Source organism: Nicotiana tabacum, chromosome 7 (genome assembly GCF_000715075.1).
Source record: "Nicotiana tabacum cultivar K326 chromosome 7, ASM71507v2, whole genome shotgun sequence".
In the NCBI taxonomy this organism is placed as follows: Eukaryota; Viridiplantae; Streptophyta; class Magnoliopsida; order Solanales; family Solanaceae; genus Nicotiana; species Nicotiana tabacum.
The window spans coordinates 14,300,685-14,323,729 of NC_134086.1; the positions used below are offsets into that span (position 1 = coordinate 14,300,685).

General features: G+C 34.8%; 2 long non-coding RNA genes across 2 annotated transcripts; both read right to left on the reverse strand.

The window, feature by feature from the left end:
* Nucleotides 1-11,253: 11,253 nt before the first annotated feature.
* On the reverse strand, nt 11,254-12,407 carry LOC107800110 (uncharacterized). Its single transcript, XR_001651295.2, has 2 exons — nt 12,306-12,407; nt 11,254-11,517 (listed from the first exon to the last, which is right to left on the reverse strand). It is a non-coding gene; the product is annotated as an uncharacterized LOC107800110 (long non-coding RNA).
* Nucleotides 12,408-17,285: 4,878 nt separating this feature from the next.
* Nucleotides 17,286-19,234, reverse strand: LOC107800109 (uncharacterized). Its single transcript, XR_012711314.1, has 3 exons — nt 19,024-19,234; nt 18,388-18,518; nt 17,286-17,697 (listed from the first exon to the last, which is right to left on the reverse strand). It is a non-coding gene; the product is annotated as an uncharacterized LOC107800109 (long non-coding RNA).
* Nucleotides 19,235-23,045: the final 3,811 nt, after the last annotated feature.

Sequence of the window (23,045 nt, forward strand, 5' to 3'; positions counted from 1 at the left end):
GGAACGAGTTGTCCTCCCAAATGTCACAAGCCCGATTTTGCGAGAAAAAGGGGGCGCGACAACGAGCAGCACCTCAGAGTGGTTCTTCAGACTCTGTGAGATAGTCAGTTATATGCTAAGTTCTCGAAGTGTAAGTTCTGGGTGAGTTCAGTTGCATTCCTGGGTCATGTTGTATCAATAGAGGGTATTCAGGTTGATCTGAAGAAGTTTGAGGCGGTTAAGAATTGGCCTAGACCAGCATCAGCTACAGAGATTCGGAGTTTCCTAGGGTTGGTAGGCTACTATCGTCGGTTCATGGAGGGGTTTTCATCTATTGCAACCTCGATGACCAGGTTGACCCAGAAGGGTGCCCATTTCAGATGGTTAGATGAGTGTGAGGCGAGCTTTTAGAAGCTCAAGACAGCTCTAACTACGGCACCAGTGTTGGTTTTGCCCACAGGTTCAGGGCCTTATATAGTTTATTGTGATGCATCTCGTATTGGGCTTGGTGCAGTGTTGATGCAGGATGGCAAAGACATTTCCTATACTTCGAGGCAGTTGAAGATACATGAAAGAACTATCCGGTTCATGATTTGGAGTTGGAATCCATAGTTCACGCATTGAAGATTTGGAGGCATTATCTGTATGGCGTGGCATGTGAGGTGTTCACTGATCACAAGAGTCTTCAGTATTTGTTCAAGCAAAAGGAGTTGAATTTGAGGCAGAGGAGGTGGTTGGAGTTGTTAAAGGATTATGATATCACTATCTTATATCATCCGGGAAAGGCTAATGTGGTGGCCGATGCTTTGAGTAGGAAGTCAGCCAGTATGGGCAGTCTTGCTTATATTCTGGTCGGTGAGAGACCGCTTACCTTGGATGTTCAGGCTTTGGCCAATCAGTTTGTGAGGTTGGATATTTCTGAGTCTAGTTGTGTAATAGTTTGCACGGTCGCTCGTTCTTCATTATTGGAGCGTATCCGTGATCGGCAGTTTGCTAATCCCCATTTGTGTGTCCTTAGAGACACGGTGCAGCGTGGATGTGCCAAGCAGGTCACGTTAGATGATGATGGAGTTTTGAGATTGCAGGGTTGAGTTTGTGTGCATAATGTGGATGGGCTCCGAGAGTTGATTTTAGAGGAGGCCCAGAGCTCCAGATACTCTATTCATCCGGGCGCCGCGAAGATGTATCAGGATTTGCGGCATCATTATTGGTGGCATAGAATGAAGAAGGATATCATTGCATATATAGCTCGGTGGTTTATTTTAGAGGATCGAGCTTCCCGAGTGGAAGTGGGAGTGAATCACTATGGATTTCGTTGTTGGACTCCCGCAGACTCGGAGAAAGTTCGACGCAGTATGGGTCATTGTTGATAGGCTGACCAAGTCAGCACATTTCATTCCCGTGGCAGTCTCCTATTCATCTGAGAGGTTGGATGAGATCTATATCCAGGAGATTGTTCGTCTTCATGGTGTGCCTGTATCTATCATTTTGGACCTAGGTACGCAGTTTATCTCGCATTTCTGGAGAGCAGTTCAGCAAGAGTTGGGCACCCAGGTTGAGTTGAGTACAACATTTCATCCTCAGACGGAGGGGCAGTCCAAGTGGACTATTCAGATTTTGGAGGATATGCTCCGAGCTTGTGTCATTGACTTTGGAGGCTTGTGGGATCAGTTTTTGCCTTTAGCATAGTTTGCCTACAACAACAGCTACCAGTCGAGTATTCAAATGGCTCCTTATGAGGCTTTATATGGTAGGCGGTGTCGATCTCCGGTTGGATGGTTTGAGTCGAGAGAGGCTCGGTTGTTGGGTACAGATCTAGTTCAGGAGGCCTTAGACAAGGTCAGGATTATTCAAGATAGGCTTCGTACAGCTCAGTCCAGGCAAAAGAGTTATACAGACCGCAAGGTTCGAGATATGGCTTTTATAGTTGGTGAGCGGGTATTGCTCCGAGTGTCGCCTATGAAGGGCGTGATGAGGTTTGGGAAGAGGGGCAAGCATAGCCCTACGTTCATTAGCCCGTTTGAGATTCTTGATCGAGTGGGAGAGGTGGCTTATAGACTTGCGTTTCCGCCGAGCTTATCAGTCGTGCATCCAATGTTTCATGTGTCCATGCTCCGTAAATATCACAGTGATCCATCCCACGTTTTAAATTTCAGCACTGTCCTGTTGGACAAGAACTTGTCTTATGAGGAGGAGCCGGTGGTTATTCTGGACCGGCAGGTTCGTCAGTTGAGGTCGAACATTTTTCCTTCTGTTCGTGTTCAGTGGAGAGGTCAGCCTCCTGAGGCATCGACCTGGGAGTCCGAGTCCGATATGCGGAGCCGTTATCCCCATCTTTTCCCCGACTCAGGCACTTCCTTCTTCTGTCTGTTCGAGGATGAATAGTTGTTAGGTCATTACTTGTTTAAAAACAAAATTCTGTGTTCTGAGGCCTTGAAAACCTCTTTTAGCATCACATCGATTTACGTGCGCAGTCCGGGCGCGTAGCCGGAAAGCCTAGATATGAAAATCTGTGAAAAATGATAAATTTTGACTGTAAAATGAGCTAATTTGACTTCGGTCGACATTTTGGGTAAACGGATCCGGACCCGTGATTTGACAGTCCCAGAGGGTTCGTAGGAAAATATGGGACTTGGGCGTATGCCCGGAATCGAATTCCGAGGTCCCAAGCCCGAGAAATAAATTTTTGAAGGAAATTATTTTTTTAAATTGTTTATAAGGTTTGGAAATGAATTTTGGTTAGAACATGTAGGTATCGGGCCCATATTTTGGTTCCGGCGTCCGGTACAGGTCTTAATATGATTTAAGACATTTCTGTAAAATTTGGTAAAAAACGGATGTCACTTGACGTGATTCAGACCTAAATTGCTAAAGTTGATGTTTTAGGAGGTTAGAGAAAATTTTATGATTTTATTCGTTTTTATTGAGGTTATATCGGTGATTTTATTACACGAATAAGTTCGTATGATGTTTTTGAGGTTGTGTGTATATTTGGTTTGGAGCCCCGAGGGGTCGAGTGAGTTTTGGATAGGCCACGGGTGCATTTTGAACTTTGAAAAATAGCTGGTGTGTTTCTGATCTACAGGAGCGAAGCCAGTCTCGCAAATGCGAGCCATGCACCGCAAATGCGAAGTAGCCATCGCAAATGCGATTCCCGCCTACATCATCTATGATCGCAAATGCGATATCTTCTTCGCAAATGCGAAGTCGCAAATGCGACAATTGTTTCGCAAATGTGAAAGTTTGGGATTTCTGAAGGGTTCGCAAATGCGAACCCTGTTTTGCATTTCCCAGCTTATCACAAGTCGGGGTTTGCAATTGCAAACCCTTGTTCGCAATTCTCATACCTGCGACCTGCAACTTTTATACTTAGCTGATTTTAAACCCATTTTTCATATCCTCTCAAAACATAAACACACTTAGGCGATTTTTCAAGGACTTCTTCTTCTCTAAATCAATTGTAAGTCATTTTTAACTACTTTTCTTCAATCATTAACATCTTTTAACATGATTTTAACTTCAAATCAATGAATTTCATGGGGGAAATTGGGTGTTTTGGGTAGAACCTAGGTTTTTCAAAAATTAGGAATTTGGACCTCGATTTGAGGTCCGATTTCAAAATAAATTATATATTTGGGTTCATGGGGGGAGTGGGTAATCGGGTTTTGGTTCGAACCTCGGGTTTTGACCATGTGGGCTTGGGGGCAATTTTTGACTTTTTGGGTAAAATTTTGGAAAACTCATTTTTATGCATTGGGGTTGATTCATTTAGCGTTTATTGATGTAATTAAGTAATTTGTGACTAGATATGAGCTTATTGGCGGTGGAATCAAGGGGTAAATCTGTAATTGAATCTTGAGTTGTGTTCGTGGCATCGAGGTAAGTGTTCGGTTTAACCTTAGCTTGAGGGATTAGGAGTTGAGTCATATTTGCTACTTGTTTCATGTTGAGTACGATGTATAGGTATGGTGATGAGTATCTATACGTTGGTGTCGAGCATGACCGTGAATCTTAAATTGATACTTGTTGTATTCTTGAATGATACTGTAGTTGCAATAGTGAGTAAATTCGTGGTATTGAGCAAAGACTTAGTTTATTTTCGTGAAAGTTACTTATGAGTTAGAAATAGTGGTAATGGAGATAATCAGGAGTTGAGTTGAGATTGGTTATAGCTGATTCTCCCTTGCTGGGACGTATATACTTGTACTATTGAGTTCCCTTGCCGGGATAGTGTAATTTATGGTTAATTCCTTGCCGGGACTGTTGTTATGATCACTGTAAGTTGTATATTTGGAACGGGTTGCGCGCCGTTATATATATATATATATATATATATATATATATATATATATATATATATATATATATATATATATATGGATCGGGTTGCACACCGCAACAGATATTATATTGGATCGGGTTGCACGCCGTAACAATTATATATGTGGATCGGGTTGCACGCCGCAACAGATATTGTATTGGATCGGGTTGCACGCCGCAACAATGTTAAATGATAAGTGATCGGGTTGCGCGCCACAAATGTATTGCTATTGTATTGATTGTAGACATCGAGTGTTCTCGCCGCAAAAGCTATATATATGTGGATCGGGTTGCACGCTGCAACAATGTTAAATGATAAGGGATCGGGTTGCGCGCCGTAATAGTATTGTTATTGTATCATTGTAGATATTGAGTTGTCCTTTCATATTTATTAAGTTTTTGTTGGTTGATTTGTTTCCCCAGAGCATGTACCCCCTCCCTTTTAAAATTGGTTATTACTTGTTTACTTTTCTGCCATATATTATATAACTGCATAGGTTTATTTGGAGTCTGGTTCTAGCCTCGTCACTACCTCGTCGGGGTTAGGCGAAACACTTACCAGCACATGGGGTCGGTTGTGCTGATGCTACACTCTGCACTTATGTGCAGATACCGGAGAGGCGTTTGGTCAGCAGAAGTAGCTCGGGAGTCAGCCTTTAGTCCACCGAGATGCCGAGGTAGCCTTGCAGACATCCGCAGACCCGCGTCTCCTCTATCCTATTTTGTATTCTGTTATCTCATGTATTCGAGACAAACAATATTATCTTTCTTTCAAACTGTTGTATGTAGCATTCTTAGTAGTCCGTGGATGTTGTGACACCGAGTTCTGGATAGAAGTATGTGTTGGTTTCGAGATATTTTGGTTTTACATCTACATAAGTCTTCCGCTAAATTTCATACTTCGTTGTTATTTACACGTTTATTCCTTGTTACTAAAATTGGTAAAGAGATTTAAAACAAAAGAGTTAATAATTTCTAAGTTCATGGCGTGCCTAGCTTCTATGAGTAGGCGCCATCACGACTCCCGAAGGTGGAAAATCCGGGTCGTGACATAATACTTTTTTATTTTTTATTAATAAGATAACTATATTAATAATTATAAGCTAACATAAATGTAGATCAAAGAAAGGATTATAGGATCACATTTACAATGCACGGTCAAGACTCATTGGATTGAAAGAAATTAAAATTTATTAGGATTAGGCTTAAGTTATTTTTCATAGAGATAATTTTATATTGAATAAAATAGTAAGTAATACATTAAGATTATCTTATATTTAATATTTTGAAATAAACTAGCTAAGCATTAAATTCTTTAAACTGACGCTCTAATTCATACTAATTCCCCATAGTATTGTTGAACAGTGGTGAATTATCCACTCAATGACTCAAATTAATTTGCACATGAATTTAAAATTTTGATGGAACTTTCTCTCATAAAGTTTGAACAAGATGTCTACTATCGTAATTACATTATTAAAAAAACTCAATTTTAGGTTGATAGTTGACAGCAAACGGATATGTGTTAGATGATCGGCTGTTGAAGGTGCTGGTGTTATGACTATTCTGTTGACTCGAAAGATCATTCGGGATACATATAAATTACAAAGCAATGGACAATTATGCTTGAATTGACATATCACTTTACTAATGACGGCAGTTAATTAGATACATTAATTAGTTCTATTAAATTATTCTAACAAATAATACTATTATAATATATACGCGATTAAAATTTCGTTATCTTTTGTACAAATTATGTGACTTGACTTAAAATATTCGTGCAACACACGAATATAGAGACTAATACTATATTAAAAGCACGAAGGCCCTTAGCAAAATGTCGTTCGCCTTTTTTACCCTTTTAAAATATGTTTAGTATTGGACAAAATTGTAATTTAAATTACAATCCAAATTTTTAGGACTTTAAAATCAACTAAAATTTTGTTTATTTAACTTTTCCTTATTGAACTAGGTAGAAAATTCTAATATTTAGTCCTTCAAAATCAATTAAGAGTTTTACCTTATATAAATTTTCTTATATAAACGTTAGAAACTACTATAATTTAGCTATACAAGTCAAAAACACAATGGTTTTAGTAACACAAAAGATCCAAAGCTTACATATTATTTTTTTTTAATCGAAAATAAATTTTTTATTACATAAAGATATAATTACTGTTGAATATTCTTAAGGAGTTGAATTAACAAAAAGTCTAAGTTACTTCTTTAATATTGAGAGCAAATAATTGAATCTTTGAATTAATTAATTAGCAAAAGAATTCAATTCAATTTTTTTTTCAAATTTATCATATAAGTAAAATTATTTGATAAGTTGAAAAACTCTTAATGTGATGACCCAAAATGTCATCTTTAAATTAAATAATCATCTCGGTATTTTAAGATCTTGAAAAGTGTTATCAATAATTTTTCGACTTGCGTGCACAGTTCGTATAATTTTTCGGAAGGTTTTTGTATGAAAATTGAATTAAATTATGAATTAGAGCTTTAAAACTCAATTGAGTTGACTTCGGTCAACATTTTGAGCAAACGAACCTGGATTCAAGTTTTGACCATTACGGTAGTTCCGTATCGTGATTTGGGACTTGGTCATATGCCCGAAATCTAATTCGAAGGTCCATAGATCAAATTATCGTCATTTACCGGAATCTAGAAATTTGAGGCTAAAGACTTCTTAAGTTTGAACAGAGATTTGACTTTTGAGCAAACGACCCTGGAATGGAATTTTGACGATTCCAATAGTTTCGTATGGTGATTTTGGACTTAGGAGCATGTTCGGATTTGGATTTAGAAGTCCGTAGGACAATTTGGCGCATTTTGGCGAAAGTTGGAAAATAGAAGATTTTTGAAAAAGTTTGACTGAGAGTTGACTTTTTGATATCGGGGTCGGAATCCGATTCTGAAAATTGAAACAGCTCCATTATGTCATTTATGACTTGTGTGTAAATTTGAAGTCATTCCGGATTGATTTGATATGTTTCAGAACAAAAATATAGAAGTTGGAAGATTTGAAAACTCATAATTCAATTCGATGCACGATTCGTAATTTCGGTGTTGTTTGGCGTGGTTTGAAGCCTTGATTAAGTTTGTATTATATTTTGAGACATGTTGGTATAATTGGTTAAGGTTCCGAGGACCTCGGGTGGATTTCGGAAGGTTAACGGAATGGAAATCGGACAAAAGGGGTTGCTGGAATTTCTGCTGCAGAAGCTATCTTGGACAGCAATTGTGCAATCATGGAGCCTATTTCGGAAGCTTATATCTCCAAATAAATAAGGAATCTTTAAGATTACAAAGCATGAAAGTTGTAGCCCTTGCATCCTAGTTTCCATAAAGCTACACCATTAAGTATTTGGATATTTGTACATAAAGTTATGCTCGATTGAATAAGGGTTGGTAAAGTTGTTTTGAAATTTTCCAGAAATGTTTGATGCGGGCAGACTACTTTGGAAGCTTATATCTCGAAATCTATAAGGAATCTGAAACTGTGCAAAACACAAAAGTTGTAGCCCTTGCATTCTAGTTTTCAGAACATTAAACCATTCAACATTTGGACATTTGTAAAGAAAGGTATGATTAATTGAATAAGGGCTGGTAAAGCTGTTTCTAGTAGACTTTTAGTGACGAACATGACTTTTAGTGACGGATGGGCAGAAACATTTAATCACAAAAATCAATCACTTTGCCATTTCGTTTTGGAATTTTTGGAGCTCGGTTCTTGAGCGCTTTTGGGCGATTTTCACGTGAAAAAATTGGGGTAAGTGTTCCTTATCCTATATTGATTATATTTCATGATTCCATATGCGTTTACATCATGTATCCATGAATTTATGGAAGAAAAATCATATTTTTAGCCAAATTTTCCAAAAATGAAAATTTAAGATTTGAAAGCCAATCCGATGTCGGAATTTAGTAATTTTGGTATGGTTGGACTCGTGGCTGAATTGGTTTTCGAATTTTGCGAGTTTCATCGGATTCCGAGACGTGGGCCCCACGGGCAAATTTTAGTGCAATTTCAGATTTTTAATGAAAAATGTAGAATTTCATATGGAATTAATTCCTATAATTTTTATTGACTGAATCGAATTGTTTATGACTAGGTTTGAGAATTTCGGGCATGAATTCACGAGACAAAGGTTTGTTGGAATTTTAAATTGGTTGCAAAGCGAGGTAAGTGTTTGGTCTAACCTTAGCTTGAGGGATTAAGAGTTGTGTCTTATTTGCTACATGTTAATTGTGGAGTACGGGGTATAGGCATGGTGACGAGTATCTATACGTTGGTGTTAAGCATGCCAATGAGTCTTGTATTATAATTGTTATGATTCCGTTGTGGTTTATTGCGCTTCATATGTTATTATCACCATTGTTCCCTTGCCGGGATGTTTGTTTGATATTATTGTTCCCTTACCAGGATGTTTGTTTTGATAGTATTGTTCCCTTGCTGGGATGTTGTTGAAATATCATTGTTCCCTTGTCGGGAAGTTGTTATATTGCTCTTGTTCCCTTGCGGGGATTCCTTGTGATTATTGTTGGCTTGTAACTGGGAGCAGGTGATATGCCTACCACAAGATATAATAAAATGGGAGCGGGTGGTACGCCTACCACAAGATATATTGAAATGGGAGCAGGTGGTACGCCTACCACAAGATATATTGAAATGGGAGCAGGTGGTACGCCTACCACAAGATATAATGAAATGGGAGCGGGTGGTACGCCTACCACAAGATATAATGAAATGGAAGTGGGTGGTACGCCTACCACAAGATATAATGAAATGGGAGTGAGTGATACGCCTATCACGAGATACATGAAATGGGAGTGGGTGGCACGCCAGCCACGAGATACAAGAAATGAGAGCGGGTTGCACGCCTGCAACAAGATGTGAAAAGAAAGTGAAATCTGCCTTTGTTTTCCTTATTCTTGTTAGTGGTTGGATTTTGATTCCTTTATAATTCTCTTGATATTCAGTTTTTACCTTCTTCTTTTTTTTATGTTCAATACTCCAAATTTCAACAATTGTTATATTTTTAACTCAATTGATTTCTCAACTAAATTTTCCTTAAACCGTTTGAGGTTGTACTTAAAAAGGAATTTCTACTATGTTTTGATTTATTGATTTCTTGTATTAAAGGGAATGATTCATTCGATATTGTACTTTAATTGAAAAGGGTATCTTCTTTATCAAATGATTTCTAAAAATAACTTCATCTTTTCCTGTTGATTTCCTAATTGGGTTGGAAGTTGTTTAAGTGAATGAGGCATCACAAGGTGACATTTACTCGAAAGAATTATATTCGAAAGATGTTTATTTGAAAGATATTTATTTAAAGGAAATATATTCATTGAAAAACATATTATCTTAGAGATTATTACTTGAAGGATTTATAGGCGAAAGATTTATATTTGAAGGACTTGATAAATTGATTGCACTTGTATCTATTATTTATTGAGAAACATTTATGGTGTTCTTGTTGCCTGCAATTTATATCACTGGTTGATCATTGTTGCCATCATTGTTACCTGCTTCCTATTATTTTTGTACGCTATATTGCACAAGTTTATTTTGTACTCTGGTCCTAGCCTCGTCACTACTTCGCCGAGGTTAGGCGAGGCACTTACCAGCACATGAGGTCAGTTGTGCTGATACTACACTCTGCATTGTGCGCAGATACTGATACCAGAGTGTTTGGACCGCAATGAGGGTGTTGTCTTCAGCCCACACAGGCGACACAAAACAATATCTGCGGGCCTTGGCATCACCTCCTATCTTTTCCTTTATCCTGTTTCCTTTACTCATTTCAGAAAGTGTTTATTTTATCTTTCAGACTTTGTATGTAGTATTCTTAGACCGTCCGTAAAGCTGTGACACCAAATTCTGGGTAGAGTTGTATTTAGACTTCCGCAATTTTGTATTAAGATAAATTGTCAGATTTTGTCTTCCGCTTAATTATTTTCGTTATTTGCATGATATCTACTCATCACTGATAATGGTTTAAAACTGGAAAAGGTTAAGTAATTAGGATAATCTGGCTTGCCTAGCTTTCACCAGTATGCGCCATCACGACTCTCGAGGGTGAAAAATCCGGTTCGTGACACTTAAGGTACATAAATTTATTTTTTATAAGAAGCGCACTAGCGGTGAAAGAAATAAAAACTAAAGCAAAATCGATTATAGTATAAATTCAAAAACTCAAATCGATAAAAATATAAATTTGAAGAAATAAGAATAAAATAGTAGAAAACAAAATGTATTATAAATGAGTTGTCGGTTCATTGTTCTTTTTTTCTTGCGCAGTGAAAAATGACAGTGGTTGTATACTTTTTTATATTAAGTTTTATATTAAAATATTAATTCAACATAAGTCATTTGTTACAAAATTTACATTGTCATTACCAATCATGTAGGATATATACGTCAACCTTTTTCATTCTCAAATTCTTAATAGACTAAAAGATTTATTTTTTTTAATTTTGTTATTTGACAAATCTATAAGAATTATGATAAAGGTATTTTTATGTTTTGTGTTTAGTATTAAATCAGATAAATAGCAATAATTTTCATAAGATATTTCACCATAAATCCTCATAAATCACAATAAGACATTTGTAAATTTTTATGAGCTATGATTCTTCATTTTTTTGGTCAAAAGTTTCTTCATTTTTTGAGATAGCTACATGGAAACAATTATCATTTCAGGATTTTTTTAACTTTTATTTTATAATTTTATATAATTTAAAATATATACTTACATGATATTTTTAAAATTATGTATTTATTGATATGGATACACGTGCAAAGTGCGTACCTTAAAACTAGTTAAAATAAAAGTAGAAAAGGAATATCTATAGTGATACTTTGACTCTTTCGCGCTATGCTAAGACTTAAATAATAAACAACTAAAATTTTGTATAATTGGCTCGAAGAAATTCATAGAAAGTAAAATGCATTGTGCAAAGTAATAAAAATAAAACCCTAAATCAGATTTCAATTTTGGCGTACATCATATAGTAACAAACATAAATAGATCAGTTTTGGTCAGTCTTGTGAACTCATTTTTGCTCCATTATTAGCTGCTGGAGGTTTTGGACAGAAGCACGCCTTTCTAGTTAAGTCACATTTGGGACCTGCATCTATGCATTTCATAATTCCAGCGCAATCGGCATCCTTAGAACATAACGCGGCATTGCTTGATTGTCCTAACAACAATAATAACTTGAATGAGTTATTAAAAAGAAATATTTAACTAGAGCTATTATATTTCAACATATAAAAAGACACAAATTGCGATACTTTTTAGGGTACAATTTGCTACAAAAGGAAATAAAAAAAATGGGCCAAAGGCCCAAAACTATCTCTGATCTTTGGGAAATAAAAAAGGTAAAAATAGCACGGGCTAGCCAGTTTTCGGACTGATCATTCAAAAATAGCCAGCGTTTGCAAAGTCATTGAAAAATAACCACTATTTTGCTGCAATACGGAAAGTTCCAGCATAATATACTGGAGATCGGTGCACCTGTGTATGAACTTCAAGCATATTATGCTGGAATTCCAACACGCAGAAGTTCCAGTAAAATATACTGGACCGGTATATTATACTGGAATTCCAGCATATTATACTGGAGTATTTTTTTCGAATTTTGAACAGTGTTTTCTTTCAGATTTATCTTTACATGAAATGTGGCTAAATTTCGATTACTTTTGAAACTGTGACTATTTTTGAATGACCACTTGTAAATCTAGCTATTTTTGAATTTCTCCCGTAAAAAAGTGCTTATTTTTCAGAAAAATTATTTATGTTAGAAAGTTTGACCGTAAGAACTTTTCAAAATAAGCAGATTTTGGGAGCTTGACCAAAATAAGTACTTTTTCGACAAAAAAATGCAGTGCTTCAAATCTATAAACAAAGAGGACTATAACCTGGTTGAATATGAACTAAATATGAACTACTACATAATGTATAGGTAAGTTTATCTAAATTGCTCACCTAACAAAATAAACAAAAAAGAGACCAAGAAAATCTTAAGTAATGTTGCCTTCTCCATTGTCTTCGAAGTCTTGTGATAGCACTATTATAACTATATAATTGTTATTGCTGATGTCTTAGCTGTTGCTTTAGCAATGTATTTATAGTGGGGAAAAGATGTACATCAAATTTTCAATTGATGGAGATATGATAAAAAAGATAAATTCTAAACAACTTACCTTCTCAAATTAAAGAAGTTAAATCTAAGATTAAGGTAACACAATCTTTTCTTGCAGTAACTAATTTGGAAAGTGAGTCACTTGACAAGTAATCTAAATTTAAATACTTTTCTAATAATGTCATTAAGATGGTCAAATATACAGTAGTTACTTTTGGGTTGGGATCAGCTCCAGTACAAATTGCTCCAGTAATTGTCAATGGAGTGTTTGATTAATGCCTCGTGTCATTAACCATTTAAACGGGATAGATTGTAGAGAAATTTTATTTTGGGTGAGACTCATCCAACAATAAACAATAGTTGTATGAGGTCATCCTCTATATTTGACAAGTGTATTTGTTGGGCCCATTTACTGATATTGAGTTATAAATAAAGTTAGAAGGTGAATTAATGGAATGTGGGCCAAACTAAAAGATTAGATATAGATAAAAATTAGATATAAATAAAAATAAATATAAATTGGACTGTTGTCGTAAAAGCCACAATCTCGATTCTCGCCATCAGAAATAAATTAAAGAACACGAACACTTAATGTGAAAATAAAGAAAATACTCCTAAACAAAAAACCTCCTAACCTGAAACAACTCCCTAAACAAAAAACCTCCTAAACACCATTTCCTCATGTGTATTAATGTGAAAACCATTTTGAGTATTAATTATTTCAATAACCTATAGTAATAATAATGTCTTAATTTTGTAACTAAAGTGCATAAATTTAGCAAATTTTTGATACAATAAAGAAAATAACCGTTGATTCCCAACTCCATATCCAACTTCTAGCAAAATATGCCTTCAGCTTCAAGTTGCAAAATATGTTTTGATAACAACACATATACAAGTTCAGTTATAACTATCACTTTGAACTGTAATTATACTAGTTTGTCCAAAATATTATTTTTAATTATAAGCTGAATTTCATTAGAAAATTGCACAATCTTAGTATAATTTATTCAGGCAGATGACCTAAAGAAAAATATGCATGAAAATTCAAATTGCGGAAACTAAAAACTAGATAAGCAATTGTGTAGTGTATACCAATTTCAACCATCTCTATAATCAATAGAAATGAATTGGCTTTAGCCTTCATGAATCATGGGTTTTATAGTGACGGAAAAGTAATTTAATAAAAGGGTAAAAAAACTAAATTATTTGGCCAAATCTCAAGTGCATTTTAGCCAAAAAGCAATAAGTTAGGATGATCAAATTATAACTTTTAGCTTGTTTTAAATTATTTTAGCTTAAAAGCAAATTAAAATTACTTTTTAGGTTTGTCAAATATTAAAACGAGCCATAAAGTACTTTTAAGTTAAATTAGGGAGCTATTAAGTCAATACAAACACCCTTTTAGTGGGAAAAATTTATATTGATCTTATTTTAATTTTATAATAAATAATATTTTTATAATGATTCAATTTTTCTTACAGGTTAAATATGGTAGCAAATGTATCAACATGCAAAAGTACTCAATGCTAGTAGCCACGATTTTGCATTTCTATACCAAATGAGGAGTATTTTATTGATATATTATGTATAATATATTTCACACACACATATATATCAATGAAAAAATTCTAAAGATTCATTTTTAAAGATTTGGTAACTTAAGATGATTTTAAAAAGATATAAACTATGATAATGAAAAAAGAAGAAGAAGATGACAGATATATATTACATACAAAAATATAAATATTACTTTTGGTGATGAGCTAATAAGGTAATTAGGGAGGGAAAATGACTTTCACGTTTTTCTCTCCCTCCATTTGTCTAGTACTATTTAGCTATTTATTTATTGAATATGGACGGGGTGGGATCCACATGAATAGCAAAATCACTTTTTCTTCTTTGTTTATTTAAATTTAAATTAATCCAATGTTAGTAAATGGGCCCACAACCACACTTGTCAAATATGGGTGAAATTCAAAAATAGCCAGATTTACGACTGATCGTTCAAAAATAGCTCAGTTTCAAAAATAATCAAAATTTAGCCACTTTTCATGTAAAGATAAATCTGAGCGAAAGCACTGTTCAAAACCCGGAAAATACGTCAGTATGTTATGCTGGAGTTCCAGCATAAGTATACTTGAACTCCAACATATTATACTGGAGTTCCAAGATAAGTATGCTGGAACTCCAGCATAATATGATGGAGTTTCATCATAAGTACACTAGAACTCCAGCATAATATACTGGAGTTCCAGCAAGTATACCGGTCCAGCATAATATACTGGAGTTTGAAACACCAGTGCTCCAGTCTCCAGTATATTATACTGGAGCCAGCAAAGTATATCGGTCCAGCATAATATGTTGGAGTTCATACATAGGTGCACCGAACTCCAGTATATTTTGCTGGACCGGTCTCTGCTGTAGCAAAATAGTGGCTATGTTTCATTGACTTGGAAACACTAGCTATTTTTGAATGACTAGTCCAAAAACTGATTATACCGTGCTATTTTTACGTCAAATATAGAGGTGGCCTCATACAACTATTGTTGGGTGAGTCTTACCCAAAATAAAATTTCTCATGGAGTGGAGATATATTTGGTATTCCATACTAACAAATTAGCGAGATAATTTTATCCATGGTCATTGAACTTTTGTGTTTGTTACCCAAAATTCACTTTTCTCTTTTTTGTTACGCAAAAATCATTCAACTTTGTGTTCATTATACAAAAATCACATTTCTTTCTTTTGTTACACTAAAATCATTTTACTTTGCTCTAGTTATCACAAAGTCATGTTTTTACTTGAAAAGTCTATTATGTCCTTGACATTATTTAAACCTTCATATTTATGCAATACATTCTATATTATATACTATATAATATATTTTTAACTATGTATTTTATTTATAAATAAAATAACTTAATATTATTTTATTTATTATTTTTATAATATATTCGTATATTTAATTTTTTCTTAACGTTAATTTTTAAAAAATATTAGTAGTGTTATTAAATTTATCAGTAAATTTAATATATATAATTAGAAAAATAAATCGGCAAGTACGTTTCCGTGAGAAAATTCGCAGGTAAACAAACAAAGAAAATGAGGAAAAAAATCATATGTTAATCTGAAGGAAAATCCCTATGTACTACATGTGAATTTAGCTGAGGATATTTTCTTGGGGATTTACCTGGACAATTAGTTATTTGAAAAATTACATTACTAGAAATTTGTGAAAAATCGACCAAAGTTGGCCGGTACTGGCCAATAACCGTCCAAAACGCGACCATTAACGTGTGATCGTTATTTTGAAGGTCAGAAGGATATACCGACCAAAGTTGGACGGAAATTACCGACCAACTTTGGTCGGTCAATTAAATTAAACAAAAAAGAATTACTAAAAAAAAGTTGTTTTATAACGCTACTAATATATCTTGAAAATTAAAGTTAAGGAAAAATTAAAATATATGAATATATTATAAAAATAATAAAGAAAATAATATTAAGTTATTTTATTTATAAGTAAAATAAATAGTTAAAAATATATTATATAGTATATAATATAGAAGGTATTACATAAATATGAAGGTTTATATAATATTAAAGGCATAATAGACTTTTCAAGTAAAGATGTGACTTTGTGATAACTAGAGTAAAGTAAAATGATTTTTGTGTAACAAAAGAAAGAAAAGTGACTTTTGTGTAATGAATACAAAGTTGAATGATTTTTACACAACAAAAAAAAAGTTACTTTTGGGTAACAAACCCAAAAGTTCAATGACCATGGATAAAATTATCTCTAAATTAGCTGGAAGCAATTTATGCTATTTAGACTGTTAATGACACGTGGCACTAATCAAACACTCCATTGACAATTGCTGGAGCAATTTGTACTGGAGCTGATCCCAACCCGTTACTTTTTAATTACATAGCGAAAAAGTGGCTATTTTTGAATTTTACCCAGGGAAGTGCACATATAGCCATTTTCTAGTTCCTATTTAAAAGTTAGCCAACTTCATAAAGTTTTTAAAGTTTAGCTGCCTTAGAATCAAATTCAGTCATGTGGAATTGAAGTTGAAAATTCTAGGTATGAAGTTTCAAACTTTAGTCCTTCGAGCTGAAGTTGGAATTGCCAAAGGACCTAACTCCTCTTCTCAGTTAAAATACAACTTCAGACCTTTAGGCTGAAGTTTTCAGGGGCTGAAGTTGAAAATCCGGGTATGAAGTTTCAAACTTTAATCCTTCGGGTCTGAAGTTGAAATTGTAAAGTCTAACTTCAGTTAGTTTACAACTTTGGCCTAAAAGTTGAAAACTTCAGCTCAAAGTTCAGAAGTTGGGAACTAGTTAAGCCTAACTTCACACTTTCAAGTTTGAAGGTACCATATAGCTATAAAAGCTTCCTCCATTCATTAGTTCTTAACTCATAATAGCTAGATTAGCTACGATCTTGTGAATCATTTACTCTATTGCTTCAATGGAATGAATCAATGTACACAAAGTGTAGCAACCCCTTTGGGAGGCTACTACTTAAGAAACAAATCTAATTCCTTACTTACAAAATATTAAAAGAAATATTAATAAAAATATTCAAAGTAATTTAGTAGCAGAAATAGGCCCATGCGAAAAGGTTCAAAGTGCAATATTTTTTTTTAACATACACCATAATTTTATTTAAAATAAAATACAATGTCAAAATATTAACACAGAGTGATATAACCCTTCTTGAGCAATCAAGAGATTAAAACAACTTTCTAACAAATTTATACACTCATTCAAAATCACTGCAAGTTTGTATTATACATAAATTTTAAACTATCGGGTATAAAGAAAGAGAAACTAGTTTTCTCCTTTTCTACATATTTACAAGACAAAGTGTAAATTCAGCATATTACAAGACCCGAGTCATTAAAGTACCCTAATACAATAAAGTAGGTTACAAATTCAAGTTACAAGATTTTTTTTGGTCTTTAAAAACCAACAAGCCTCCAAATAACATAAGTGTGACATATATATATATATATATATATATATATATATATATATATATATATATATATATATATATATATATATATATATATATATATATGTATATATTCTGTATATCCTGTACATCATGTATACGTCCCAAAACTATGCAAAACCAAGGTGCATATGCAAATGTGATCTTCATAAGTTCTTCCAAAAGACTAATTCACCCTGGCCATCTTCAGATTTCATCCCGAACATTTCCTACGATAGAAAACAACTATCGCTAAGCATAAAGCTTAGTGGTGTATAAACTTTAGGCCTGGAGTCATTAAATTCTCCAATTACCCTTTTCAGTCATAGTTAGCTCAATTTAACATAATTTAAAACAAGTGAACAAATATATCAAACATATCAATATCAAACTTTGAAGTGTTTCCAAATATCAATAACAATGCTCAAGAGTCTAGAAAGTGTATACTATCAATTTAAGGAAGTATACCAAATATCCATTTTTTGCCCAATATGTACGTCATGCCATCACACTAAGCATAATCAGATATCAAGATGGACCGAAGCCCCAAATCAAGTAGGGTCAAAACCCAATAGACAAGAGAATCAAGAACCATATTAAAAATGGCTTCCTAGTTCGTACTTAACACGGACAAGTTCCATAATCCAAGACGAACTACAAATCCAAAGTCAAGATGGCAAAAGATCCGAATCAAGAGGCATGCCAAGTGAGTGACCAAATCACTTCTACAAGAAGGACAAAGTCCCAACAAGAATGCAAAATGATCAAACAATCCGTACGAATGGGCGATTTAGCAAATTTCTGACAAGACTTAATATAATACGAATATAACAATATAAATTGAAGACAATAAAAACAAAATATCAGGTTATTTCAACATATTTCCAGCAAGTAAAAAGAGTATAAGTTTATACACAAACCTTGGTGTTTTACCATAAAACAGTTCAATCACAACTTGAGGACGTTCGAATCGTCTACGCCGTAAACAAACCAAATCTGTTCACTTCCTCAAACACTTCCCCTTTGATGTTTTTTTCAAGGGTTTATATACCTTAAATACATAATCAAATATCTAAATAAGTTCAGTGATTTAACAAGTCAACTAAACATGATATTGGTGAAAATTACCCAAAAATGTTTGAAACAGAAATTCTGGACAGTATCACTGTTCCAAGTTGTGACTCAGTTTTGAAGATATATACGGACAAACTAGACTTTATAGTCTTCACAAAAGTTGTAGATCTATGTCTTAACGTTTCAGAACATCTTGAATAACCACCATATCAATTTTGAACAAAAAGTTATGCTAAATTTACTAACAGCAGTACATAGAGTATTTCAAGAACTGAAAATCTGGACAGCACCTGCCCTGTACGTTTTGACCATTTTTCAGGTATATACCAACAATACTAGATTTTTATTCCTTCATAAGAGTTGTAGATTTATAAAATACCTTTCCAGAAAGTCCTAGATCACTTAAATCGGAGCTCCGTACAAAAAAATATGTAGATAATACTAGTAGATATCTAGTATAAAAACGGGTTATAGAAACTTACCAAGAGGAGCAACTTGATCTTCACCAAAAACGAATTTTGTGTGTTGATTTAGTAGAAATCCATGGTTTTTTTTATGAACCTTCAGCTTCTTGTTCTTACAGAGGAGAAAGATAGAGAGAGATAGAGATAGAGAGATAGAGTAGAAAGATAGAGATAGAAAGAGATAGAGGTAGATATTTCTTCTTCTTTGTTTCTGAAGAGTAGAAGAATAGGGAGCTTACGGATAGATATGAAATAAAATGATTCCTCAACTACTAAATATTCTTAGATAAATACAAAAGGTTGGAAACCCAAAACTTAATTATATACTATATTTAATAACAAATCGTCAAAATAATATTAAGTGTTACATATAGCAACACCATGGAACTTCCTTGCCAATATTAACACAACCTAAAGTAAGAAATTTTCATATACTGACCATTTCACATTTAGGAAGTGCAAAGTAAAATATTTCCTTGTTATAAAAAAAATGCTCAATCAAGAATGCAAATATTGTAAAAATTTTGGGGTGTTACAACTCTCTCTCCCTAAAAAAAATTTCGTCTCGAAATTTACCTTGTACTAGTCCCGAAACAAATGTGGATATTGAACTCGCATATCTTCTTCTCGCTCCCGGGTAGCTTCTTCGCCTGAATGATTTCTCCAAAGAACCTTCACTAATGGGATTCTCTTTTTTCTAAGCTCTTTTATCTCCCACGCTAAGATTTGAATTGGTTCTTCTTCATATGTCAAATCAGGATTAACCTCAATAGACTCAATAGGAAGAACATGAGATGGATCTGAGCGGTATTTTCGAAGCATAGAAACATGAAAGACTTTGTGGATCTTACCTAATTCAGGTGGCAAAGCTAGCTTATATGCAACCGGACCAATTCTTTCAAGTATTTCATAAGGTCCGATAAATCGAGGACTAAGTTTACCTTTTTGGCCAAATCTCATAATCTTCTTCCATGGAGAAACCTTTAAAAATACTTTATCGCCCACCTGATGCTCAATTTCACGTCTTTTAAGATCAGCATAGGACTTTTGTCTGTCTGAAGAAATTTTCAAACGATCCTTGATGATTTTTACCTTATCTTCAGTTTGTTGCACAATCTCAGGACCCACAAATTTTCTTTCACCAACCTCATTCCAACAAAGAGGCGTTCTACATTTTCTCCCATATAAAGCTTCATAAGGAGGCATGCCTATTCTTGATTGGTAGCTATTATTGTAAGCAAATTCTATTAGGGCCAAATGTTTGTCCCAACTACCCTTAAACTCAATAATGCAGGCTCGAAGCATATCCTCCAAGATTTGTATTACCCTTTCAGACTGGCCGTCTGTTTGTGGATGGAAAGCGGTGCTAAAATTCAACCTGGAACCCAAAGTTTCTTGCAGACTAGACCAAAATCTGGATGTAAACCTCGGATCTCTATCAGACACAATAGAAACAGGGATTCCATACAGCTTCACAATCTCATTAATGTACAATTTTACTAAACGTTCCAGTGAGTAGTCCATTCTAATTGCCAAGAAATGAGCACTCTTAGTTAGTCTATCTATAATGACCCAAATTGCATCATGATTTCTTTGAGTACGTGGAAGTCCAGAAACAAAGTCCATCGTTATCCTTTCCCATTTCCATTCAGGTATTGACAAAGGTTGCAGTAAACCAGCTGGGACTTGATGTTCGGCTTTTATTTGTTGACATACCAAGCATTTAGAAATGAACTCTGCAATGTCTTTCTTCATACCACTCCACCAATAGTGTTCCTTAATGGTCTGATACATTTTAGTACCTCCAGGATGCATTGCATAAGGTGAACTATGTGCTTCAATTAAGATCTGCTTTCTCAATTCATCATCATTAGGAACACACAACCTATTTTTATAAAATAAGGTACCATCTTTCCTTAATGAAAAATTTGATTCTCTTCCATTTTGGACTTATTCAACCCGTTTCACCAGCTTCTCATCTAACTTCTGTGCTTCTTGGACTTGCTCAAGTAAGACTGGCTTGACTTGCAAATTAGCAATGATAGAACCATTAGAATTAAATGAAAGGCAAACATTCATGGCTCTTAATTCAAGAAGCAAAGGCAAATGACTTAGAGTTAAACTTGCAAGGGAATTGCGACTCAACGCATCTGCAACCACATTGGCTTTACCAGGATGATAATCAATCGTGCAATCATAATCTTTGATGAGATCAAGCCATCTACGTTGTCTCAAGTTTAACTCTTTTTGTGTACCCAAGTACTTCAAACTCTTGTGATCAGTAAATATGTGACACTTCTCTCCGTACAAGTAATGCCTCCAAATTTTTAAGGCAAAAACAATGGCAGCAAGTTCAAGATCGTGAGTGGGATAATTTAACTCATGTGATTTCAACTTTCGAGAGGCATAAGCAATTACTTTCCCTTCTTGCATCAAAACACAACCCAAGCCACGATGAGATGCATCACTGTATACCACATAATCTTTTCCTTCAGATGGCAAAGAAAGTATTGGAGCTTGTGTCAACAAGGATTTGAGCTTTTCAAAGCTCTCTTAACACTTGTCATCCCATACAAACTTAGTATCTTTCCCCAAAAGTTTGGTTAAAGGAGAAGCTATAATAGAGAAGCCCTTCACAAACCTTCTGTAGTATCCTGCTAAACCCAAGAAACTTCTTATCTCAGTTGGAGTTTTAGGGAGTTTCCAATCAACAATAGCTTGAATCTTACTAGGATCAACCTTCACACCTTCAGATGATACAATGTGCCCCAAAAATGCCACTTCATTCAGCCAAAATTCACATTTGGAAAGCTTAGCGTAGAGTTGTCTCTCTTTCAGAATTTGCATGACAATTCGGATATGCTTATCATGATCTTCTCTATTCTTGGAATAGACTAAAATGTCATCAATAAACACTACCACAAATTGATCGAGATAAGGCTTGAATATACGGTTCATTAGATCCATAAATGCGGCAGGAGCATTTGTTAAACCAAATGGCATTACCAAAAATTCATAATGGCCATACCTGGTCCTAAAAGCAGTTTTAGGAACATCTTGCTCCCTCACACGCAACTGATAATATCTAGACCTCAAGTCAATTTTTGAGAATAAGCTGGCACCTTTCAGTTGGTCAAACAAGTCATCGATTCTAGGCAGTGGGTATTTGTTCTTGATTGTTACCTTGTTCAGCTGTCGGTAATCAATGCAAAGCCTAAGAGTGCCATCTTTCTTTTTCACAAATAAAATAGGAGCTCCCCAAGGTGAAATACTGGGACGGATGAAACCTTTCTCAAGAAGTTCTTGCAATTGAGCCTTCAACTCTTTTAATTCAGCTGGAGCCATTCTATAAGGAGCGATAGAAATAGGGGTAGTTCCCGGGACAAAATCTATAGGAAATTCAATCTCCCTTTCTGGAGGCAACCCAGGAAGATCATCAGGAAATACATCAGGAAAGTCGCACACAGTTGGTATGTCCTTAAGACTTGGACTCCCCAATCGTGTATCGACTATATGAGCAAGATAGGCATCACAACCTTGACAAATCATTTTCCTTGCCAAGACCGCTGAAATAATATTAGATGTCAATGATCTTTCTCCTTGAACTACTATGTGTGAATGTGCAGGAGTTCTAAATGTCACTTGCTTCAACCTACAATCAACCACTGCGTGGTGCCTATGGAGCCAATCCATGCCAACAATAACATCATAGTCTTGGAAGGGCATTTCAAGCAAGTCGGCAGGGAAGACCAGATTTTGAATCATGAATGGACAATCTCGGTAAATCCTGTTAACAACAGCCTGATGACCTAATGGACTCGTGACCAGCACATCAAAGTCAAGTCTCCCAGATTTAACAGTATCAGGAAATGCAAGTGATGAGCAAACATAAGAGTGCGAAGATCCAGGATCAAATAGTGTAACAACAAATATGCCAAATAAGTGAAATTTACTAGCAACCACGTCTGGGCCATCCTGGTCATTCTTCTGTCTCATAGCATAAACTCGTGCAGTAGCCCTTGACCCACCAGCCTGATTAG